Source organism: Mustelus asterias, chromosome 26, assembly GCF_964213995.1.
Source record: "Mustelus asterias chromosome 26, sMusAst1.hap1.1, whole genome shotgun sequence".
Taxonomy (NCBI): Eukaryota; Metazoa; Chordata; class Chondrichthyes; order Carcharhiniformes; family Triakidae; genus Mustelus; species Mustelus asterias.
Genome location: NC_135826.1, coordinates 50,227,468 through 50,254,451, shown reverse-complemented (window position 1 = coordinate 50,254,451; position 26,984 = coordinate 50,227,468). Strand labels below are relative to the sequence as shown.

Below are 26,984 nucleotides of genomic sequence, written 5' to 3'. Positions count from 1 at the left end.
GTCATTTCTATTCCCTTTCTTAAACAGAGGAACAACATTCACCATTCTCCAGTCCTCTGGCACCATCCCAGTGGACAGTGAGGACCCAAAGATCAAAGCCAAAGGCTCTGCAATCTCATCCCTTGCCTCCCAAAGAATCCTAGGATATATTTCATCAGGCCCAGGGGACTTATCGACCTTCAGTTTATTCAAAACTGCCAGTACATCCTCCCTCCGAACATCTTTTTCCTCCAGCCTATTAGCCTGTAACACCTTCTCTTCCTCAAAAACATGGCCCCTCTCCTTGGTGAACACTGAAGAAAAGTATTCATTCATCACCTCGCCTATCTTTACTGACTCCATACACAAGTTCCCACTACTGTCCTTGACCGGCCCTAACCTCACCCTGGTCATTCTTTTATTCCTCACATAAGAGTAAAAAGCCTTGGGGTTTTCCTTGATCCGACCCGCCAAGGACTTCTCGTGTCCCCTCCTAGCTCTCCTAAGCTCCTTTTTCAGCTCGTTCCTTGCCATCTTGTAACCCTCAATCGAGCCATCTGAACCTTGTTTCCTCATCCTTACATAGGCTTCCCTCTTCCTTTTCACAAGACATTCCACTTCTTTTGTGAACCATGGTTCCCTCACTCGGCCATTTCCTCCCTAACTGACAGGGACATACCTATCAAGGACACCTAGTATTTGTTCCTTGAAGTTCCACTTTTCATTAGTGCCTTTCCCTGACAGTTTCTGTTCCCATCTTATGCCCCCTAATTCTTGCCTAATCGCATCATAATTACCTCTCCCCCAATTGTAAACCTTGCCCTGCCGTACGGCCCTATCCCTCTCCATTGCAATAACAAAAGACACCGAATTGTGGTCACTATCTCCAAAGTGCTCTCCCACAACCAAATCTAACACTTGGCCCGGTTCATTTCCCAGTACCAAATCCAATGTGGCCTCACCTCTTGTCGGCCTATCCACATATTGTGTCAGGAAACCCTCCTGCACACACTGCACAAAAACTGCCCCATCCGAACTATTTGACCTACAAAGGTTCCAATCAATATTTGGAAAGTTAAAGTCACCCATGACAACTACCCTGTGACCCCCACACATATCCATAGCTTTGCATAGATTTCTAAAGTGTTTTAGGCAGATGAACTAGTGCACTGGAGATCATTGGACATTGCTCTTGCCTGGGATATCATTTGACTCCACAGTGCTCACATGGTTGCCCACCTTCTTATGGTTGGTTTCGGTATTACCTTCCTTGGCTTGGAGTCTTTTTGCCCCAGTATTGCTTTACTAGCCGGACAGTTAGAATTGTGCTGTACCATGGTTTATTTTAGCCCTGTAAAATAGATTGGTACTGTTAGTGGCTTTCAGACTGACTATTTGGATGGCCTTTTCTAGAACAAGATCTTCCTTCGACTGTTGTAGGTCTGCAAAGGCACCATCAGCTGGAGAACAATTCTGTCCCTTACACATTCTGACTTGAGGTCATCATAGTCACAGCCTTTAGCCAATCTATCATTCATTCATAAAAGTATCAACATTCCCCTGGCCGCTGGACACATCCGTTGAATCTAAAATTCTGTTGCTTCTTAGATTAAAATACTATTGAATGATTTTACAAGCTCAAATTTATCTGAGGATTTGTTTATTCCTTGCCTCACAATATCGGCTATCACATCTATGGAATAAAGTAGTGTGATTATTTGTTCAACTTCTGTCATTTTATCTAATCCTAAAACTATCATGTATCTGAAGAAGCTTTTCCACCAAAGTCCCCACTTTTGTGTTCAGTCTGGCCCCTGGATCAGTCCAAGATTTGGTAATGTTGATGCTTTAAAGTTGAGGTGAGTACAGCTTAAAATCTTGTGCAGGTTTTAAGGATGGCACTGCAGTAACTGCTTTTTCCAAAAGGTTATTCCTGCACTTGTAACATTTTGACGGGTTCCCTTTGGTGTTTGTTTTTTTTTTGCAGTGATTTGCTAAATCAATGATTTGGGGACATCCTCGGAGAATTTTCTGGGGTTTTACAATCAACTCTCAGATTTGGCTGAGGTTTTTAAACATTACGACGAGTTCAGCCATCACGTGGATTCTGAATCTGGGTTGGCCGTATTACTTACGGAAACAGGCTGCTCTAACTTTAAAACAAAAACAGCACTGAAGTTTTTGTTTTAAAACGGGTCCTGATTGAGAACACCATTATTCATACGAAACTCATCTCCAAACACCGTGGCCTGGGCCTCGGTTCCTCCCTCTGCGACTGGATCCTGAACTTCCTAATTCACAGACCACAGTCAGTAAGGATAGGCAACACCTCCTCCATGATCATCCTCAACACTGGTGCCCCACAAGACTGTGTTCTCAGCTCCCTACTATACTCATTATACAACTTTCACTGTGTGGCCAAATTCCCCATCAACTTGATTTTCAAGTTTGCTGATGACACCACCGTAGTGGGTCGGATCTCAAACAATGACGAGACAGAGTACAGGAATGAGACAGAGAATCTGGTGAACTAGTGCAATGACAATAATCTCTCCCCCAATGTCTACAAAATGAAGGAGATTGTCATCGACTTCAGGAAGCTTGGGAGAACATGCCCCTGTTTTTATCAACGGGGACGAAGTAGAAATAGTCGAAAGCTTCAAGTTTTTAGGTGTCCAGATCACTAACAACCTGTCCTGGTACCCCCCATGCCGACACTATAGTTAAAAAGCCCACCTATGCCTCTACTTTCTCAGAAGACTAAGGAAATTTAGTATGTTAGCTATGACTCATCAATTTTTACAGATGCACCATAGAAAGCATTCTTTCTGGTTATATCACAGCTTGGTATGGCTCCTGCTCTGCCCAAGACCACAAGAAACTACAAAAGGTCGTGAATGTAGCCCAGTCCATCACGCAAAAAAACCTCCTATCCATTGACTCAGTCTATACTTCCCGCTGCCTTGGCAAAGCAGCCAGCATAATAAGGATCCCATGCACCCAGACATACTCTCTTCCGTCGGGAAAAAGATACAAAAGTTTGAGGTCACGTACAAACCGACTCAAGAACAGCTTCTGCCCTGCTGCCATCAGACTTCAGAGTGGACCTACCTTGCATTCAGTTGATCTTTCTCTACACCCTAGCTATGACTGTAACACTACATTCTGTACCCTCTCCTTTCCTTCTCTATGTATGGTATACTTTGTTTGTATAGCACGCAAGAAACAATACTTTTCACTATATCCCAATACATGTGACAATAATAAATCAAATCAAAAAATTCTGTTCCCCCCTCTAGATACTTTGCCTCTGCACTCTGTGGGCATTCACAATAGATCTCCAGGAGATCTTGTGGAGTCCTCAGCTGCATATTGGAGTTTTTTCTTTTGCCTTTTTACTGCCAATTCTGCAATGGAGTTCCTTTCAGGGGATCTCCCTCTGTACCTTCAGGTGCTTTCAGTCAGGTCAGACTGTTGCTCGTTCAATTTTCCAGCTTTCAAATTTCTGCTCTGGCATCTCTGAGGTTCTGGGTTTTCCATTCACTGTCACCAGGTTGTATGTTCAGTAGATCTCAGAGAGGTCCTGGGTTTTGTATGGTTGGACATTGTATTTATTGGTAACACATACAGGCTACAACCCAAGTTATGAGGTAACTTTATGTTTGCTTCTACACAGATCTCATTCCAGTCCACAACTGACTCTCATCTCTGGTCATGTGTCCCTTTGCATCACACGGCGGGCAGTATAGTTTCCCAGTCCCACATTAACCCTTGCTGTGCCAGATTTCTTTAAACTACAGTTAGAATTTTTGTCACACATGGAGAAGTACAATTTAATACTCTTCGTTTTTTCCTGAGGTGTTCATTAAAACCAAAGTACATTTTACCAATCCATTCTACTAATACAAAATAAATTTTTCAGTCATACCCTTTAAACTTTTTTTTTGAAGTTAGAAGCATCCTGTGACAAGATACTTGATATGGTGCTTGCAACGAAGACATTGTTCCAGTGAAATGAAAACACAGCTTTGGGAAATACTCACTTTCCAAGATCTCATATTTGTGGAATTTTGCACAAGTATCTTTCCAGCTGGCAATCAGATCATGCCCCTGCCCACCTATCCATCTACATCCCCACACACATTTTCTCAGCACAGGAGTCAATTAGGCATACTGCTTGTGCCAGCACTTTGACAGTGCTATCCATTTAGTCTGACTCCTTTGTTGCTTTCTCCATAACCCAAATGTTTTCCTTTTCAATTCCCTTTTGGAAGTTACTTTTCAATCTGCTTCTACCACCTTTCTGCTACTTTAAAATAAAAGTTCTCATCTCCCCACTGGTTCTTTCCCAATTATCCTGCAGTACACGGTAGGACAGTATGGCACGGTAGCACAGTGGTTAGCACTGCTGCTTCACAGCTCCAGGGACCTGGGTTCGATTCCCGGCTTGGGTCACTGTCTGTGTGGAGTTTGCACATTCTCCTCGTGATCTGCGTGGGTTTCCTCCGGGTGCTCCGGTTTCCTCCCACAGTCCAAAGATGTGCGGGTTAGGTTGATTGGCCATGCTAAATTGCCCTCAGTGTCCTGAGATGTGTAGGTTAGAGTGATTAGCGGGTAAATATGTAGGGATATGGGGGTAGGGGTTGTGGTCGGTGCAGACTCGATGGGCCGAATGGCCTCTTTCTGTCCTGTAGGGTTTCTATGAAATTTTCTATGAAATACATTGATTACCTACCAACCAACCCTCCCCCCCCCACCCCCACCCCACTGGAAACTGTAAATTTGTCCATCAAAATCACTTATATAATTAAGAACACCTCTAAACCTGCTCTCAGCAGAACAACCCCAGCTTCTTCAGACACTGCACTGGAATACCACATCACTGATCCCATTCTTGTAAAGCTCCTCTGCGCACTTTCGAAGGCAGACAATACTCCCGCTGAGGCCTAGTGATTTTTTAAACTTCTTTTTCTTCTGCGTTCCATCGATTTATAAAATTAAGAGTTCCACACATCTTTTTAACAGTCTTCTCCCATGACCTTCAAAAGATTCATGTGTGCAAAACTCCAGGTCCCTGTTCCTGTACCTCCTATAAAATTGCACCATTTACTTTATATTGCCTCTACTCATTCTCCTCTGCACTTTCTACATTCTACTTGATTCTCAACTGTATTATGAATCTGACATTTATCATCAGCTTTCTTTTTCTATTTTATTGCAGGGTTTTTGATAATTTAGGGAGTTACAGGCACAGATCTTTTAGTCTCCAGATCGTCAGAGGTTGGACGTGCCCCCTAAGGTGCATCTCTGGACCCTTCAGATGTCCCACCACATTGACTCCATGGGAATGTCTGGGAGGTTTGAACTGCTCCTTGGACCCTCTGAAAAAGTTTCCAGCTCTGAATTAGAGTCGAAGACTCCAGACAGCTCCAACTTACTTACTGGAATAGTTACCCAGGAAATGTTATTGACACAAAAATCTTAAGACCTGGGTAACTATACAACTGACCCCTATGGCTCCACCTCAACCCCCCAACTCCCCTATCTGCCCCAACCTGACTACTCCCCAACCACCCGACTTTTTCTCCCCAGCCCCATCATGTCCTTCACCAAGGAGAAGGACATGACGGATGCTGAGGTCAGGGATAGGTGTGTGAACTCTTGAGAACATCAATATATCAAAGGATGAAGTGTTGAGTATCCTAAATTGCATTAAGATAGGCAAGTCCACGGGGCCGGATGGTTACTGCAGGAGGCAATGGGAAATAGTTGGGGCTTTAACAGATATCTTCACATCCTCTTTGACCACTGGTGAGGTTCCAGAGGACTGGAGAATAACCTATGCTGTTCCCTTGTTTAAGAAAGGAAGCAGAGATAATCCAGCAAATTATAGGCTGGTGAGCCTGAGATCAGTGGTGTGGAAGCTTTTGGAGAAGATACTGAGGGACAGGATATATGCACATTTGGAAGAAAATGGACTAGTTAGTGACAGGCGGCATGGTTTTGTATGGGGACGGTCATGTCTCACCAACTTGACTGAGTTTTTTGAAGAGGTGACAAAGATAATTGATGAGGGAAGGGCTGTGGATGTAGTTTATATGGACTTTATTAAGGCGTTTGACAAGGTCCCACATGGCAGACTGGTACAAAAACTAAAATCACATGGGATTCAAGGTGGGCTGGCTAGATGAATACAGAACTGGCTTGGTTATAGAAGACGGAGGATAGCGGTGGAAGGGTGTTTTTCAGAACGGAGATCTGTAGTTAGTGGTGTTCTGCAGGGATCAGTGCTGGAACCTCTGGACATATAAATGATCTAGAGGAAAATGTTGGTCTGATTAGTAAGTTTGGAGATGACACGAGAATGCAAAGAAAGTTCACCAGGTTGTTGGCTATGAGGAGAGGTTGAATAAACTAGGATTGTTTTCACTGGAAAGATGGAGGCGAAGAGGCTAAGAGGAGACCTGATAGAGATCTACAAAATTATGAAGGGTATAGATAGGGTGGATAGTTAGAGGCTTTTTCCCCCAAGGGTGGAAGTGTCAATTACAAGGGGGCACATGTAATTACAAGGGGGCACATGTTCGAGCTGGGGGTGGAGTTTAAGGGAGATGTGCGGGGGAAGTTTTAAACGTAGAGAATCGTGGGTACCTGGAACGCACTGCCAGAAGAGGTGGTGGAAGCAGGCACATTAGCAATATATAAGAGGCATCTGGATAGGTACATGAATAAGAGAAGAGGGGGATACGGACCGAATAAGAGCAGGAGGTTTTTTTTTCAGTTCGGGCATTGTGATCAGCACAGACTTGGAGGGCTGAAGGGCTTGTTCCTGTGCTGTACTTTTCTTTGTACCTCTCTTCCTCCCCCCAGCAACTGATTACCCTTCCTCCCCCAACCAATGTCTCCCAACCAGACCTCGCCACCCTGTCCAGCTGACACCCTAACCCCTTATCTCACCCACCAGATCTACTTACACACTTATATATTCTCCCATATTCTAATACACCAAGAAGCTTTGGGACCCAAACTCTTTGGAGAATACAGTCACCAGTGCCGCAAAAAGGGGAATAGCTTCTGCATTTATTCTCTCTGCTGCTCCCTTTGAGATCTCTTTGCTGGATGTTCCTTTGGAGGATTGGCCAGAAAAGGAATTTAAGTGTGCAATATATTGTCTGATCAGAGCTGGAAACAGGGTTTGCTTCCCTGATTAGAAGATTTGGGCCAAAGCTTTTGAGTGCCCTTTCTTGCCCCCTCAGAGGAATGTGTCTAGTCTGTACTAGAAGTATCTCATTTTTGTAGGCTAACTATTGCTCATTTAATATTTTACCTGTCAATCTTCATTTCCAAGCCACCTGGGGGGTCAGATCCTTTTTCAGCTGACTGAAATTAGCCCTCTTCCACTTGAGTATCTTCACCTTTGATTTGTCCGTGTCCTTTTCTGTAACTATGCTAAACTTAATATAAAAGCAAAATATTGCAAATTCTGGAAATCTGAAATAAAAACAGAATCTGCGCGAAATACTCAACAGGTCAGGTATCATTGGTGCAGAGAAAACAGAGTTGCTGTATCAGATTAGTGACCTTTCTTCACGCAATGTCAGAACAAAAGGTTATCAACCTGAAATGCTAAATCTGTTTCTCTCTCCACTAATGGTCGTGATAATGGTTCCACTGCAGCATTACCCATGTCATTCCCTCGAACTGGATCCAGCGCTGCTTCTTTTGAAGTTCTCTCTCATCTGATCCTGTTTTTAGAAGATTACAAATTCTCTACGGACCTTGGTCGTCCTGTGATTGTTAACCATGGTTCCCCCTCCCCTACCAAATTGGTTTCAAGTTCCATTAACATTTATTATTTTCCTATTCCTCAACAACTGACCTGCTGAACACTTGCTGAGGCCTAGTTTCATAGACTCCTTTACTTAAATGGACCTTGGCCATATGAAAACGTAGATAACAAATGTTGGTAGAATTTTCAATTGCAGAAGGCTAAGCTTAATTCTGTTATCACAACAGCCTCCAAACACCCCTCTATCAGCACAGTTCACTTAACATTCAGGATAATAGGAATTTAATGCAGCGACAGCCACGGTGGCACAGTGACACGGTGACACTGCTGCCTCAGTGCCAGGGACCCGGGTTCGAATCCCAGCTTGGGTCACTGTCTGTGTGGAGTTCGCACGTTCTCCCCATGTCTGCGTGAGTTTCCTCAGGGTGCTCTCGTTTCCTCCCACACTCTGGTCAGGTAAATTGACCCGAACAGACATCGGACTGTGGCGACTAGGGAAATTTCACAGTAACTTCATTGCAGTGTTAATATAAGCCTTACTTGTGATTAATAAATAATTTTTTTTCTAAAATTAGGCATTGGGTCACAAATATAATGACAAGTCATAAATCAAAATTATAGCCATAAAAATTGTTACTGAATTAAAAACAAAATGAGCACAATATAAAAATGGCTTTTAAAACAATTACAAATTACTGTACTAAATATTTACCAGCAGTTTCAGTTTTGTCCAATACAACACACCCTCAGATGAATAATTGGCAACAGTTTTATGAAATTTACACAAAATCTCAATGTAGAATTACATACTTGCATATTAGAAAAAAATCTCGAAAAAAGAGAACTAATGAAAAAGAAAATGCAAACAGTAGCAGATGCACTATAACAACATGAAACTATGATTTTTTGCAAAGTACAAAACAGAGGATTAACTCAAAGCACAATGTTATCAATGCTCAAGTGAAGTTTTGCCAATATGTATCCACAGGCTAGGGTGTTAGCACAATGCCATAGAATAATGTTATTCTACTATCTGATTTTGGTTCCTTGGGAATCTCAGGAATTCTTTTTTGCCTCCAGGAATCTAACGTGCAAACAGTGGCAAAACAATTACTGTTGACAGCACTTGACATGGGGTCTGTTATTTTACTTAGATTGCAGCCAGATCGACTTCTTAGCCCCTGAACACAACATCCAAATCACTGGCTTTGTACAGGTCTCCTCACCCCTCACTGGCAGTTTGATAGTCAGAACAAAATCTACAGTGAGAATGGTGAAATTGCCAATGTGACCTTTTAGTAAATGCACATATAGAAACCGTGCATGCTCTAAAGGTGCATTGACAATATATCCCGCAGCACAAACAAGGTGAAGGCTCTCAAAGGAACAGATTCATATTGGATTATAAAAGTTATGTTGAATCTTTCTCCATTGGAATTTCAGTTCCATTTGCTGCTTTATTTGACAAAATCTCTAAATGACATTCCCACAAACCTATTCTAATTTGAGAGAGATGCATTATGCTGGAAGATTCTGTAGTAATAACTCACATTACTGTGGAAAATACTACACTGCCACTCGATTCACACATCTAAAACGTTCTCCTGGCAATCTAAAGATTTACCAGCGTTGGAGATCTCTACTGCCTCCCGAAGATACACAAGGCAAACACACCCGGCCGTCCCATCATATTGGGCAATGGGACCCTGTGCGAGAACCTCTCCAGCTATGTCGAGGGCATCCTGAAACCCATTGTACAAAGAACCCCCAGCTTTTGTCACGACACTACGGACTTCCTACAGAAACTCAACGCACATGGAGCAGTTGAACCAGGAGCACTCCTCGGCACAATGGATGTCTCGGCACTCTACACCAGCATCCCCCACGATGATGGCATTGCTGCAACGGCCTCAGTGCTCAACGCCGACAACTGCCAGTTTCCAGATGCAATTTTACAACTCATCCGCTTCATCCTGGACCACAATGTCTTCACCTTCAACAATCAGTTCTTCATCCAGACACACAGAACAGCCATGGGGACCAAATTCGCACCTCAATATGCCAACATCTTCATGCACAGGTTCGAACAAGACTTGTTCACCGCACAGGACCTTCAACCGATGCTATACACTAGATACATCGATGACATTTTCTTCCTTTGGACTCATGGTGAACAATCACTGAAACAACTCTATGATGACATCAACAAGTTCCATCCCACCATCAGACTCACCATGGACTACTCTCCAGAATCGGTTGCATTCTTGGGCACACGCATCTCCATTAAGGAGAGTCACCTCAGAACCTCACTGTACCGCAAGCCCACGGATAACCTCACGATGCTCCACTTCTCCAGCTTCCACTCTAAACACGTTAAAGAAGCCATCCCCTACGGACAAGCCTTCCCTATACACAGGATCTGCTCGGATGAGGAGGATCGCAACAGACACCTCCAGACGCTGAAAGATGCCCTCGTAAGAACAGGATATGACGCTCGACTCATCGATCAACAGTTCTGACGCGCCACAGCGAAAAACCGCACCGACCTCCTCAGAAGACAAACACGGGACACGGTGGACAGAGTACCCTTCGTCGTCCAGTACTTCCCCAGAGCGGAGAAGCTACGGCATCTCCTCCGGAGCCTTCAACATCTCACCAAAGCCATCCCCACACCCCCACTTCTTGCCTTCAAACAACCACACAACGTCAAACAGACCATTGTCCGCAGCAAACTACCCAGCCTTCAGGAGAACAGTGACCACGACACCACACAACCCTGCCACAGCAACCTCTGCAAGACGTGCCGGATCATCGACACAGATGCCATCATCTCACGTGAGAACACCATCCACCAGGTACACGGTACATACTCTTGCAACTCGGCCAACGTTGTCTACCTGATACGCTGCAGGAAAGGATGTCTCGAGGCATGGTACATTGGGGAAACCATGCAGACGCTACGACAATGGATGAATGAACACCGCTCGACAATCACCAGGCAAGACTGCTCTCTTCCTGTGGGGGAGCACTTCAGCGGTCACGGGCATTCAGCCTCTGATCTTTGGGTAAGCGTTCTCCAAGGCGGCCTTCACGACACATGACAGCGCAGAGTCACTGAGCAGAAACTGATAGCCAAGTTCCACACACATGAGGACGGCCTAAACCGGGATGTTGGATTTATGTCACACTATCAGTAACCCCCACAGCTTGCCTCCTGGACTTGCAGAATCTCACTGGCTGTCCTGTCTGGAGACAATACACATCTCTTTAACCTGTGCTTAATGCTCCCTCCACTCACATTGTCTGTATCTTCAAGACCTGGTTGGCTGTAGAGGTTCGCATTCTAATCAGTATTCTGTAACTTGATTTTGTGTCTCTGTGCCCCGTTTGAGAGCAGATTTCCACTCCATCTGACGAAGGAGCAGCGCTCCGGAAACTAATGGCATTTGCTACCAAATAAACCCATTGGACTTTAACCTGGTGTTGTTAAAACTCTTACGGAATCTAAAGATTGCCAGGAGAACAGTGCTTAAACAGAGACTTATTATCTACAAATGCTTCTCTTAGCCTTTGTCAACCCCATCCCTTCCCCTTATTGCTATCTTGAGGTAGAATCTTGATTCTGTTGATTTGAAGTTCATCTCTTCTATTTCAATTGTTGGAAGTGGTACTACCCTTTCCCCCCCTGCCATTGATGAAAACAACATCTCAAAAATCTTTTAGCTGAGGGAATGCTTTCAATGCCAGAATGATCCCAATATTTGAGGGGAGGAAAAGAGGCACAGTCGAAAACTGGTGAGGCCAGTCCTGTGGACAGCCTGCTGAATATAATGGCAGGACTTCATTTCTAGCACCTGGCTAAATTGACGAGCTGGCTGGCTGCTGGGATGGAGAACTAACATTTGGTGGCTGCAGCAGGGACATTCCCTGGCAATCATGATTGTGAGGCAGATTGCAGATGATGGTGATGGGGTCAGTCAGGTGTGCCCGAGGAAGGCCACTGATCGCAGAATGAACAAAAGAGGCTGCAACTGGCAGGAGGGAAGCAAAGGTTTCCTCAAAGGGGTTGGGGGAAATGGCTTTCTTTGCCCGACCAATAATAAGCACATACTTTTGGATCTGGCAGTTCCCCCCATCATCTCAGATTTCCCAAATCCTGGGAAAACTGCCTACGAGCAGTCTAATTTAAATTAACTCTCAATGGTTCAATATGAAATGCAGTATCCCAACTCTCCAAAAGGGACACTTGCACATCTTGTTAGCCATTGCAGTAAAAATAGTAATTGCAATATGCAGTGGGCTGGGGCCACAAGCCCTTTTTTTTAAAAAAGGGTTAATCCCTCCCTCTCCCCAGTTGTGATGAGGTTATTATTTATGTCAATGCCTTTGGAATGTTTTGTTCATTCCATATACAGTGAAAATAGAACATCTGAAGCATAGGAAGTCAAGCTGTGCAAGGTGGGTGCTAATTTTTCCTGAAGCAAGTTCCTCATGTAATTATGAAACGATGGGAAGCGAGCATTAAAAATCAGGCATTTACTACCTGGGAAGATTAAGAGGAAGGAAGAAGAGTCAACATAGTTTTGGGAAACGTTGGGCTAATTTACTAGAGTTCTTTGAGAAAGTAACTAGTAATATGAATAGAGGGAAATGTAGATGTGGCGTACGTAGATTTCCAGAAGGCATTTGACAAGGTGACATCGGGGAGAGAGAGATAATATATTAACGTAGATAGGGGATTGGTTAGCTAGCAGGAAACAGTAAGCACAGAGTGTAATTTTCAGGTTGGCAAGATGCAACACGTGGAGAACCACAGGATCAGTGCTGGGGCATCAACTACTTACAATCTATATCAATGATTTGGATGAAGGGACCAAATGTACAGTTCCTATTTTTCCTAATGACACAAAGAGAGGTAGGAAAGTAAGGTGCAAAGAGCACACAAAGGGTCTGCAAAATGTGTTGAGTGTGGACAAAAAATCTGGCAGATGTAATACAATGTGTTAAAATGTGGTCTTGTCCACTTTGGCAGGAAGAATGGAAAAATAGTATATAATCTAAATGGAGAGTAACTGCAGAACTCTGAGGGATCAGAGTGTCCTAGTGCATGAATCACAAGAAGTTTGTATGCAGGTACAGCAAGTGATTAGGATGGCAAATGGAATACTGTCATCAATATGAAAGTAGGAATGATTTGCTACAGCTGTACAGGGCACTGGGTAAGAGTACATCTGGAGATTTGTGCATAATTTTGGTCTTATTTAAGGAAGGGAATAATTGTATAGAAGCAATTCGGAGAAGGTTCATTTGACTGATTCCTGGGACGAGGGGGGTTACTCTATGTGGAAATATTGGATATACTGGGCTTGTATCCATTGGAGTTTAGAAGAATGAGGGGGAACCTCACTGAAAAATACGAGATTCTGAGGGAGTTTGACAGAGTGGACACACTAAAATGAGGTTTTCCCCTTGTGGGAGAGACCAAACTCGGGGGCAATGTTTAAAAATAAGGGGTCTTCTATTTAAGACAATAAAGGGGAGATTTATTTTTCCTCTGAGGATTGTGAGTCTATGGCACTGTGTTCCCCAGAGTCATTAAATATTTTTGGTAGAGGTAGATAAATTGTTGACTAACACGGGAATCAAAGGATATTGGAGGTACGCAGGTTAGTGGCGCTGAGGTTACAATCAGATTATTGAATGGTGGAGCAGCAGGCTCAAGGCACCCACTACTCCTAATTCTAATGTTCATATAAAAAGGAAAAGGGATACCAAAAATGAATGACCTATATCTGAAAATAAAAATGTTTCTAATTAGGTACAAGAATAATACTGAATTGAGAAAATTCTTCAGTACAGACTAAAAGCTTTATTGGGTTAAAAAAATCAATTGTGTCTGAGTTATATCAAAGGTTCTTCCAGTGGCTTTCTCACTGCTTACTACTGCAAAGCTGTTTATCTCTGGCCCATTTTGTAATGTAGGAAGTGTTACACTACAAAGAACATTACGAGCAAGAATTAATCTTTGCATTAGTGGATTATTTGTTAAAAGTGCAAGGTTAACGAATTGCACAAACGTTGAAAGCAGCAATTGCACATCGTGCAATATGAATCTTACCTTTCATGTATTTAACTTCCACATCAAGAATGTAATCCTTTAGCACCAGAATGTTAAAAATACAAAAAGAAAGTTTAAGACAATGTTCTTTAAAAAAAGGATTAAAAAACAAAGCATCAAATGCCGGTAACTGAAATGATAAAACAAATACCATAAAAAGCTTCTTTAAAAAAACGAATTGCTTTAGGTTTTAAGGTGATGGACCCAAATACTGTTGGCACTTTTTTTGGACTACGTGTGACCCATAGGCCACAGATAATTTATTGCAGCCTGCAGGAAATAAAAGAATCCGCTACAAAATAGGGTAACCAGATTTGGGAGCTCAACTCAAGAGGAACCATTCATTGTTTTGTTAGTAAACAGTTTGACACTTAAAAGTAACCGTGGGCTGGTATTGCCACTGACATTGCTAATTACCCAGTAAAATGTTGTTGGGTGAATGGTTTTGTTCTCCAAATGTACAAAACCAAAGACCAAAATAAAAAGACTCAATTAAAAACCAATTTTGCGTCAATCAATAAATTGAACAGCAAATATAAGAACATAAGAACATAAGAAATAGGAGCAGGAGTAGGCCATCTAGCCCCTCGAGCCTGCCCCGCCATTCAATAAGATCATGGCTGATCTGACGTGGATCAGTACCACTTACCCACCTGATCCCCATAACCCTTAATTCCCTTACCGATCAGGAATCCATCCATCCGCGCTTTAAACATATTCAGCGAGGTAGCCTCCACCACCTCAGTGGGCAGAGAATTCCAGAGATTCACCACCCTCTGGGAGAAGAAGTTCCTCCTCAACTCTGTCTTAAACCGACCCTCCGTTATTTTGAGGCTGTGTCCTCTAGTTTTAACTTCCTTACTAAGTGGAAAGAATCTCTCCGCCTCCACCCTATCCAGCCCCCGCATTATCTAATAAGTCTCCATAAGATCCCCCCTCATCCTTCTAAACTCCAACGAGTACAAACCCAATCTCCTCAGCCTCTCCTCATAATCCAAACCCCTCATCTCCGGTATCAACCTGGTGAACCTTCTCTGCACTCCCTCCAATGCCAATATATCCTTCCTCATATAAGGGGACCAATACTGCACACAGTATTCCAGCTGCGGCCTCACCAATGCCCTGTACAGGTGCATCAAGACATCCCTGCTTTTATATTCTATCCCCTTCGCAATATAGGCCAACATCCCATTTGCCTTCTTGATCACCTGTTGTACCTGCAGACTGGGCTTTTGCGTCTCATGCACAAGGACCCCCAGGTCCCTTTGCACGGTAGCATGTTTTAATTTGTTTCCATTGAGATAGTAATCCCATTTGTTATTATTTCCTCCAAAGTGTATAACCTCGCATTTATCAACGTTATACTCCATTTGCCATATCCTCGCCCACTCACTCAGCCTGTCCAAATATAGGAAAGGTCATAAGAACATAAGAAATAGGAGCAGGAGTAGGCCATCTAGCCCCTCAAGCCTGCTCCGCCATTCAATAAGATCATGGCTGATCTGATAGTGGGTTCAGTTCCACTTACCCGCCCGCGCCCCATAATCCTTAATGGTTAAAAATCTATCTATCTGTGACTTAAACGCATTTAACGAGGTAGCCTCTACTGCTTCATTGGGCAGAGAATTCCAAAGATTCACTACCCTCTGGGAGAAGACGTTCCTCCTCAACTCTGTTCTAAATTGACTCCCTGCATTTTGAGGCTATGCCCCCTAGTTCTTGTTTCCATTGTAAGTGGAAATAACCTCGCTGCTTCTTCCCTGCCTAGCCCCTTCATTATCTTATATGTCTCTATAAGATCTCCTCTCAACCTTCTAAACTCCAATGAGTACAGGCCCAGTCTACTCAATCTCTCCTCATAAGCTAACCCCCTCATCTCCGGAATCAACCTGGTGAACCTTCTCTGTACCCCCTCCAAAGCTAATATATCCTTTCTTAAATAAGGGGACCAAAATTGTACACAGTACTCTAGGTGCGGGCTCACCAGTACCCTGTACAGTTGCAGCATGACCTCCCTGCTTTTATACTCCATCCCTCTCGCGATAAAGGCCAACATTCCATTTGCCTTCTTGATTACCTGCTGCACCTGCAAACTGAGTTTTTGTGATTCATGCACAAGGACCCCCAGGCCCCTCTGCACAGTAGCATGTTGTAATTTTTCACCGTTTAAATAATAGTCCATTTTACTATTATTCCTTCCAAAGTGGATAACCTCACACTTACCGTTAAACTCCATCTGCCAGATCCTTGCCCACTCACTTAGCCTATCCAAATCTCTCTGCAGACTCTGTCCTCCACGCAATTTGCTTTCCCACTCATCTTTGTGTCATCCGCAAACTTTGTTACCCTACACTCAGTCCCCTCCTCCAGATCGTCTATGTATATGGTAAATAGTTGAGGCCCCAACACCGATCCCTGCAGCATGCCACTAGTCACTGATTGCCAACTGGAAAAGCACCCATTTATTCCGACTCTCTGCTTTCTGTTAGTTAGCCAATGCTCAATCCACGCTAACACTTTACCCCCAACTCAGTGTACCTTTATCTTATGCAGCAACCTTTTGTGAGGCACCTTATCAAATGCCTTCTGGAAATCTAAATACACCACATCCACCAGTTCCCCTCTTGTCAACCGCACTCGTTATATCCTCAAAAAATTCCAGTAAATTAGTCAAACATGACTTTCCCTTCGTGAATCCATGCTGCGTCTGCTTGATTGAACCATTCTTTTCCAGGTGTCCTGCTATTTCTTCCTTAATGATAGATTCCAGCATTTTCCCAACTATGGAAGTTAAGCTAACTGGCCTGTGGTTACCTGCCTTTTGTCTACCTCCTTTTTTAAACAGTGGCGTTATATCAGCTGTTTTCCAATCAGCTGGCACCTCCCCAGAGTCCAGTGAATTTTGATAAATTACAACTAATGCATTTGCTATTACTTCTGCCGTTTCTTTTAGTACCCTGGGATGCATTCCATTTGGACCAGGGGACTTGTCTACCTTTAGTCCCATTAGCCTACCCAGCACTACCTCTTTAGTAATAGTGATCGTTTTAAGGTCCTCACCCCCTACAGTCCCATGACCATCAATTATTGGTATGTTATTTGTGTCCTCCACTGTGAAGACCGACACAAAAAACCTGTTTAAGGCCTCGGCCATTTCCTCGTTTCCTATTATTAAATCCCCCTTCTCATCTTCTAAGGGACTAACATTTACTTTAGCCACTCTTTTCCGTTTTATATATTTGTAAAAACTTTTACTATCAGTTTTTATATTTTGTGCGAGTTTACTTTCATAATCTATCTTTCCTTTCTTTATTGCTTTCTTAGTAGTTCTTTGTTGTTTTTTTAAAGCCTTCCCAATCTTCTAGTTCGCCACTAATTTTGGCCACTCTGTATGCATTGGTTTTTAATTTGATACTCTCCTTTATTTCCTTAGTTATCCCTTTTCTTACATTCCTTCTTTTTCACTGGAATATATTTTTGCCGAGTACTGAGAAAAATCTCCTTAAAAATCCTCCATTGTTCCTCAACTGTCCCACCAATTAGTCTGTGTTCCCAGTCTACATTATCCAACTCCGCCCTCATCCTATTGTAATCCCCCTTGTTCAAGCAGAGGACACTGGTTTGGGACCCTACTTTCTCACCCTCCATCTGTATTAGAAATTCAACCATACTGTGATCACTATTGTGTCAGGCAAAGATGTAATGCAAAATCTCATGTAACCATTTTTCAAGGTGCAACAAATCATTGCTATAACTCGCCCTGCTTAACATCATTCACTCTTTAGGGTCTTTTCTTTTGGCTTAACATTGTCTGCATGCTGAATGATAAATTAGGTGGTGAGGGTTGGGAGGAGCCACACACTTCCACTCTATCCCACGCGCACACACTTCTGGCTCCATGCTGGCTGATGTTTTTTTAAAAACAGTTTTCTCTCCCCTCTGGTCCTATTCTCTAATATTCAAATCTGTCAATACTTCGTAAAAAACATTTCTCTTAATCTTCGTAAACTACCACATAATCCCCAATCACCTCCAATGTTTTTGAACTTGTTGTCACCTTCCAATTTCTTGCCCATTTCTCCTAGAAATTCCATATTTGCATCCCTTCCATTAGGTTTCTGCCCTGCCCACTGTACTGAAACAGCTCTTAGCAAAATCACTAATGACATTCTGTATAGCTGTGACAAAGCAGAACTATCCCTTCTCATCCTTCTAAACCTCCCTGCAGCCTGTGACATGTTGTGATCAACATCAGCCTCCAGTGCCTCACCACTGTTATCCAGCTGTGTGGGACTGCACTTCCCTGGTTGTATTATCCATCAATTCATAGCTAAAGAGCCAGCTGCAATGGCTTCTCTTCCCGCCCCTGCAGGTACCTCTGCCGTCACCCGAGGATCTATCTTGGTCCCCTTTTATTTCTCATTTGCATGAAGCCCCTCAGTGACACCCAGTTTTTACATGCATGTTTTCAGCAGTTTTTAATAAGAGTTAACTCTACCATGCTTTCTTTTGACGATTCCACCATATCGAAATAGTCAGACTGCGTGTACAACATCCAGTATGTATGAGCAGAAATTTCCTCCAATTAAATATTGGAAAAAACCAAAGCCATTGTCGTGGGTGTGCGCCACAAAATCGATTCTCTTAGCCACCCACATCAATCCTCTCTCTCTGACAACTGTCAGAGGCTGAACCCTAACCTTCATATCATATCTGACCCCAAGATGAGCTTTCGAATACATACCTGCGCTTATAAGACTGCCTATTTCCACCTCCTTGAATCACCTGACACCGTCCCTATCTTAGCTCACCTGCTGCTAAAATCCTCATTCATATTTTTGTTACTTCAATGCATGGCAATTCCAATGCACTCCCAGTCAGCCTCCCAGGCTTTACCTTCTACAAACTTGGAAGTCAGCCAAAACTTTGATACCCACATCTTAACACGCTCCAAATCCAGATCACCCATCAACCCTGTGCTTGCTGACACACACTGTCTCCTAGATAAGCAACTGCACAATCTCAATATTCATATTTTCAGATCTCCACATACCTCTATAATCTCCTCCAGCTCCAAAACCCTTCAATTCTGCTATCTTGAGCATCCCAATTTTAAATCAAAATCACAGATGGTCATGCTTTCAGCTGCCTAGGTCGTAAGCTCCAAAATCCCCTCTCTAAACCTCCTTGCCTCACTTTTCTCCCTTAAGATGCACCTTAAAATCTGCCACTTTGACCAAGCTTTTGTTCATCTGCAGCTTACGGTCATTTTTAAAACATTATACACCTGTGAAGTCTGTGGGGATGTTTTATGTTACAGGTGCTATGCTACACACGCACGCGTATGGGATGACGCGCGCGCACACAAATTTTTAGTTATGTCCAAGCTTAAAAACACAAAAACATATTGCAGTGCTTGAGCTAAACTGACAAACAGAAATCTGCACCAATAAGCCCAATCTTGGATATAGAAGCTTCAAAATTAGAACATCCACCAGTGTCACATGACAAATGTACGACAGGCAAGCCATATAGATGGCAACAAAGTCACCTAAGAATCGCTTGGCATTTGGCACCAAAGCATAATTTGTGGAGAACTAAAACCAAATAGTGACACTTAAGACTACTACCTCAGTTACCAGGACCAACGATATGCAACAGATTATTTTCACACATGCAGGACATTAAAAAAATTACAAACAGTACCTCATTAATAAAGATGGATGTACTTACTGCTCTAATGTTGAAATATACTACAGAATACTAAAAAAAGAGTAAGAAGCAGAAGAGGGAAAAATATTAAAGGCACTTTAAGTTGAAAAGCAAAGGGAGAAGCCAAGGTTCAATTTGGCAATAAGTTTGAGCAGGGGAAGTGACTGAATGTATAGCCAGGTGAGGAGGCAAGGAGAGTAATTGCCACACGCAAAGTCTTAGGATGAGGATGTTGACATGCAATAAGCATATTGGTCACCAGTTACTTCCTTCCTAATGTAAAAGATATTATGAGGATGTTGTTATTTTAACTGTGACAATGTGCAGTGCTTTCATGTCTGGCTGGATTTCTAATAGACTGCAATACGACAACTGTCGTGTGCGCATGCATGCAGGTGCAAGCTCAAACCAACATCTCCCCATCATGGAGCACGAAAGACCCCATTTCCTGTTGGCCTTTACACTTTGAAGTGAGACATAAAAAAAATGAAATTACCTGTTCTACAACACAATGATTACAGCAGACATGTAATCAAATTCCTCCAAAATATACAGCCATCAAGGCTTAAGAACCATGAGAGCAGAGATCGGAAGGATATAATGAAAAGCTGCAAGAGCCAGGACTTACTGTATTATGCATCTTAAGAGAAATCTACTGAACATAGAACATAGAACATTACAGCGCAGAACAGGCCCTTCGGCCCACGATGTTGCACCGACCAGTTAAAAAAAACAAAAAAAAACTGTGACCCTCCAACCTAAACCAATTTCTTTTCGTCCATGAACCTATCTACGGATCTCTTAAACGCCCCCAAACTAGGCGCATTTACTACTGATGCTGGCAGGGCATTCCAATCCCTCACCACCCTCTGGGTAAAGAACCTACCCCTGACATCGGTTCTATAACTACCCCCCCTCAATTTAAAGCCATGCCCCCTCGTGCTGGATTTCTCCATCAGAGGAAAAAGGCTATCACTATCCACCCTATCTAAACCTCTAATCATCTTATATGTTTCAATAAGATCCCCTCTTAGCCGCCGCCTTTCCAGCGAAAACAATCCCAAATCCCTCAGCCTCTCCTCATAGGATCTCCCCTCCATACCAGGCAACATCCTGGTAAACCTCCTCTGCACCCTCTCCAAAGCCTCCACATCCTTCCTGTAATGTGGGGACCAGAACTGCACACAGTACTCCAAGTGCGGCCGCACCAGAGTTGTGTACAGTTGCAACATAACGCTACGACTCCTAAATTCAATCCCCCTACCAATAAACGCCAAGACACCATATGCCTTCTTAACAACCTTATCTACTTGATTCCCAACTTTCAGGGATCTATGCACACATACACCTAGATCCCTCTGCTCCTCCACACTATTCAAAGTCCTCCCGTTAGCCCTATACTCAACACATCTGTTATTCCTACCAAAGTGAATTACCTCACACTTCTCCGCATTAAACTCCATCCGCCACCTCTCGGCCCAACTCTGCAACCTGTCTAAGTCTTCCTGCAAACTACGACACCCTTCCTCACTGTCTACCACACCACCGACTTTGGTGTCATCAGCAAATTTGCTAATCCACCCAACTATACCCTCATCCAGATCATTAATAAATATTACAAACAGCAGTGGCCCCAAAACAGATCTAAGATATTTTGAGAATAAAACATGGAAACATCGAAAATAGAGGCAGGGGTAGGCCATTCAGCCCTTTGAACCTGCTCCACCATTCCATCATCATGGCTGATCATCAAATTCAATATCCTGATCTCGCCTTCCCCCTTATCCCTTTTGTCTTTAGAAATCTCTCCATACTGCAACACTCGGGAAGACAACTGAACAAAATTGTTGCAACATGGAATCACTGCATCGAGATCAGCCAAAAGTCAGTTAAGCATATATTTCTTTGATTGTTTATTTTCTTCACGAAATTAGTAGGATTTTTCAATTACCACCTATCCTGAAAGTAGAGTTTACACATTGGCCATAAACACGATCGGGATGTTTAATGGTCAACTATGATTCACAGCTTTTGCTTTGCATGAATTGATGCCCAGAAAGATGTCAATATATTCAGGAAAAAAAAACTATTGAGGGGGAAAAGATTACAGGAATAACTTTGATCCCGCTTTCAGGCACATATTTGATACTGTACGACTTCTGTGGGCATGAACTTGGAGGCCCAAAAATCAGCGAAAATTGCATCCGTTCAGGCAGCTGCAGAGGCAGCTCACCAAAGTAAAGAAATCAGTGCCAGGCCACTTGCTTTACTGGCAGAGTGTCTCAGGTAAATCCCAGGAGGGGATTGCGCATGCCTGCTTCTTTTGGTTCCACAGGAGCATTTTCACAAAAATAAAAAGAACATCCATTCCCTAGGTAGCCCCTACTGCAGAGCCCTTTTTGACTCATGAATGACTAAGAATCTGGATGGGGCTCTTTAACAGGCATTATGCACCAAATTTACGTAGTGACGAGGCTTAGTGCTGACGTTGGAGTTGTAGATTTATACAAAATTAAGAGGCCCACAAATTTACCTGCGAGGCCATCATGCGAACATGTAGAATTGTTCCCTAAGCTAGAATTGTATATGTTCTGTATTTACAACTGTACATGCATCCAACTTGAATCGATCCATTACTAGCAAAGAATTTAGACACCTGAGAAACTTCTTGATATATGCAAGTGTGTGAAGGAAACAATAATTGTAGCTAACACAAGAGGAAAACATACTGGGAACTTATCAGGGGAACCGTCCCCTTTCATTCAAACTGCAAACAAGTGAGTGGGGTCGAAGAAGGAAAAACGCAAAGGTCTCTAAAAGGATGCCTACTTAATTTGATTTTGAGCTCATCTTTATTTTGGCTAGTGAACAAACTCGCCTCAGTCGTAAAATATGTAGGTAGAATTAAATCTGTTCACCCAATTCTGATGAAAGGTCACGGACCTGAAACATTAAATCTGTTTTACCATACAGAGCTGCTACCTGACCTGCTGAATGTTTCCAGCATTTTCTGCTTTTAATTGAAAATTCCCAATGTTCACAGTATTTGCCTTCAAAATTAAATCTACTTTCGTCAACTCCTACAGTAGAAAGAGGAGAACAGGAGGAAGAATGGAGAAAAGCATCAAAAGGAAATGACTTTTTTTTTCCAATTAACTTTTAGCTTAATTCTTTGAGAGCTTTAAACACTCATTTGCCTGTCGAGTGCTTACACTATAGAACACATTTCCATCAATATTTAAGGTTTGAATTGTCTTTCATAGAGATTTTTTTCTACAATAATTAAAAAAAGTATTTTTTGTTGGCACATCTGCCCATGCTAATCTCTTCTTTTAGTGTTACAAGGCAACAATATCAAACTACTTGCCATGCCTTGAATCAGCAATCTGCTTTTTGTATAAGAATGGCACTGCGCTCATAACTAACGCAATCTTAGAAAACTTATAAGATGCTTGAGAATAAAGGATGTAATTGTGGACATGGAATGATTGGAAGGGTTCGGTGGAAGGAGTAGGAGAACACATTATCAAAATGACACAGGCAAAGACATGAATGGCCGCTGGGAAATGAAATGCTGTAACAATAACAGTGTACATCTATTTACATAACTCCATTAATTTAGCAGAAATTCCAATGTCTATCACAGTTTGGTCAAGAAAGCGAGAGGCATGGAACGCTTAAGCAGAAGAGACTGATTTTAGAGGAAGATATTTAGCAGTAATGAAGTGAGTGTGAAGACCTAGAGTGTAGAGGCAAGATGGTTGAAGGCATTGCAACTAATGGTGGAGTTGGGTAAAATGCAAAAGCAGCCAAAATTGGAACAATGGATGGAATAAGCAGGAATGCAGAGTTGGAGGAGAATGTAGAGTTGGAGGAAATTACAAAGACAAAAACTGAAAGAGACAAGTTGAGTGAGAAATCTGAAGAAAGCCAAAAGAGATTAGCAGAATTAGGTTGACGGATGAGTGAAGTTTAATAGGACAGTGTCAGACAGTAGTACTGGGCTAGGTGGAGCTAATGCAAGATGACATTGGAAAAGTAGAATCTATAATTACAGACTGTGATGGAAAATAATTTTTTAAAAACCTCGAGTGACAGATTAAAGGTAAATCAATGAATGATAGAAATATCAACAAGTAGAAGGTCATTGAATGACATTTTTGGAGAAGGGGCTCCAGTTTTGCATGTGCATTTAACGAGTTATCTTCACCCTAAAAGTTAAATTTCAAGACCAAGTACAGATTACAAGTGTAAAAGTTACAAAGTCTGCAATACTTGATCACTGGGGCAGAATGACATTGGGATTGAGGGGAAACACCTCAGCGTTCAAGGTTATCACAACCCAATTTGTCCAATTAGCATCTGATTAACTATGAAAGTTACACGATGCCAAGTGCAGTAAAATATCAACAGCATCACTTGTATAATATCTTATCCGCTACAACATAATAGATCTTTTGGTTTCATCAGGCTTTTGGAAACATTAGGTTTCCCTCTCGAAAATAGCTTTCATATAACATGGTATTATTACAGCCTTAAGCTGCACAAACTATATTAAGAGTTTTAACAACACCAGGTTAAAATCCAACAGGTTTATTTGGTAGCAAATACCATAAGCTTTTAGAGCGCTGCTCCTTCGTCAGACGAAGGAGCAGCGCTCTGAAAGCTAATGGTATTTGCTACCAAATAAACCTGTTGGACTTTAACCTGTTGTTAAAACTCTTACTGTGTTCACCCCAGTCCAACGCCGGCATCTCCACATCAAACTATATTACACAGCTATTACATTCTAAAGGTTTTGAATGCCCAAATTAAGCATTATAGTCACTACTCTCATCAGCTCTCCTATTATTTTTAACCTTGGAGGTGTCCTGAACTGAGCCAGCACCCTTCAATGTGATTTATCAAAATTACATCATAGAATCTATAGTGCAGAAGGAGGCCATTTGGCCCATTGAGCCAGCACCAACAACAATCCCACCCAGACATTATCCCCGTAACCCCATGTATTTACCCTGCTAATCCCCCTAACCTACACATCTTGGGACACGAAGGGGCAATTTAGCATGGCCAATCAACCTAACCTGCACATCTTTGGACTGTGGAAGGAAACCGGAGCACCCAGAGAAAACCCAAGCAGTGTAGGTTAGGGGGATTAGCAGGGCAAAAAGAGGTCACGAGATGTTCTTGGCAGGCAGGATTAAGGAGAATCCTAAGGCATTCTATTCATTGTTCCCAGGAGCAGGCTGAGGGTAAGAGAGTTGGTTTTCTGACTTTAATTAATTATTTATTTTTTCAGTTAATTTTGGGTTTAAAATCGGAGGTTTTTTTCAAAACCGGAAGTAGGCCCAGGAGAGGCCTGGGGAAGTTTTTGGAGGGTTTAAAAGCGCACCAAAGTATACAGCGGGCAGCAGAGTGAGTGGGAAGTTGAGTGAGCTGTCAGGGCTTTGGCTCACAGGGCTTGGACGAGCAGGGGTGAGTTTTTGTTTCCTTACATTCTTATTAACTTTTCACTGTCTTACTTGACATAAAGTGTCCAGTATGAGTGTGAAACCAGTGTGTTGTTCCCAGTGTAGGATGTGGGAGGTCCTGGAGGCATCCGGCCTCCCGGACATCCACATCTGTGAGGGGTGTGTCGAGCTGCGGTTCCTGAGGGACCGTGTTAGGGAGCTGGAACTGCAGCTCGAGGATCTTAGGCTGATGAGGGAGAATGAGGAGGTGATAGACAAGAGCTATCATCAGGTGGTCACACCAGGGCCACGGGAGGAGGCCAAGTGGGTGACGGCCAGGAAGGGTAAGGCTAGGGTGGTTGAGAGCACCCCGGTGGATTTGTCCCTGCACAACAAGTACTCCTGCTTGAGTACTGCTGGGGGGGGGACAGCCCGCCTGGGGGAAGCAGCAGTGGCCGTGTCTCCGGAGTGGAGTCCAGCCCTGTAACTCAGAGGGCTAAGGAAAAGAGGAGGAAGGCGGTATTAATCGGGGACTCGATGGTGAAGGGGACAGACAGGCGTTTCTGCGGAGGTAGGCGGGAGTCTCGCATGGTGGTCTGCCTCCCTGGGGCCGGGATCCAGGATGTCGCTAGTCGCGTCCCGGAAATCCTGAGGTGGGAGGGAGAGGAGCCTGAGGTAGCGGTACATATTGGTACCGCTGATGTGGGTAGGAAGGGAGAAGGGGTCATGAAAAGGGAGTACAGAGAATTAGGGAGACAGCTGAGAAAGAGGAAAGCAAAGGTAGTAATCTCAGGATTACTGCCTGTGCCACGGGAAGGTGAGGGCAGGAATGGAGTGAGGTGGAAGATGAATGTGTGGCTGAGGGACTGGTGCAGGGGGCAGGGATTCAGGTTCCTGGACCATTGGGACCTCTTTAGAGGCAGGGGTGATCTGTATACAAAAGACGGGTGGAACTTGAATCACAGGGGGACCAATATCCTGGCCGGTAGGTTGGCTAAGGCTACTGGGGAGAATTTAAACTAGATAGGTTGGGGGGAGGGGAGCTAGAAGAGTTGACTAGGATCAAGGAACTAATTGATGGGGGGGGGGGGGGGGGGGGAGAGAGGATGCAGGGGTAAGGGGAATTACAAAATTAATGGTAGAGGAGAGGGTGCAAGTGAATGAAGGCGGTAATTTAGATAAGGGAGTAGAGGGAGAGGGTGTTCGCGACTCATCAAAGCGGGTCCAGATAAAAGCTGGAATAAGGACACTTTGCCTGAATGCACGAAGCATTCGGATCAAGGTAAATGAGTTGATGGTGCAAATCAGCACAAGTGGGTACGATCTAGTGGCCATTACAGAAACGTGGCTGAAAGGTGACCAGGACTGGGAGATGAATATCCAGGGGTATCAGGCGTTTAGGAAGAATAGACAGGAAGGAAAAGGTGGTCGCGCTATTAATAAGAGATAATATCAGGGTAGTACTGAGGGATGACATAGGCTCTGAGGAACAAAACGTGGAATCATTATGGGTAGAGATGAGGAATAGTAGAGGGAGAAAGACACTAGTAGGTGTGGTATATAGGCCCCCAAATAATAATGTTGAGGTAGAGAGGGCTATAAACAAGCAGATAAGGGATGCGTGTAAAAACGGAACGGCAATAATCATGGGGGACTTCATGCCCATTGTCTGGCAGACTCAAGTCGGTAAGGGTGGAATGGAGGAAGAGTTCTTAGAATGCTGTCGGGATAGTTTCCTTGAACAGCATGTTACGGAACCGACGAGGGAACGAGCTATTTTGGATCTGGTATTGTGTAACGAGGTAGGTAGAATTAAGGATCTTATTGTGAAGGACCCTCTTGGGTCTAGTGACCACAATATGGTCGAATTTCTGATTCAGATGGAAGAGGAGAAAGTTTGGTCCCAAACCAGTGTCCTCTGTTTGAACAGAGGGAA

At 43.3% G+C, this 26,984-nt stretch overlaps 1 protein-coding gene across 12 annotated transcripts in view; it reads right to left on the bottom strand.

Annotated features, from left to right (window-relative positions):
* Positions 1-26,984, bottom strand: part of LOC144479686 (uncharacterized) — a 92,735-nt gene that overhangs the window by 49,979 nt on the left and 15,772 nt on the right. For 4 of the 12 annotated variants that reach the window (XM_078198707.1, XM_078198712.1, XM_078198711.1 and 1 more), the window contains 2 exons: positions 13,887-13,923; positions 7,307-7,433 (listed from right to left, as the gene is read on the bottom strand). The exons of 3 other annotated variants lie outside the window; for them this stretch is intronic. The gene's annotated coding sequence lies outside the window, so the exon portion shown is untranslated. The remainder of the gene's footprint in view (positions 1-7,306; positions 7,434-13,886; positions 13,924-26,984) is intronic. 5 more of the 12 variants (XM_078198708.1, XM_078198714.1, XM_078198715.1 and 2 more) reach the window with 2 other exon arrangements.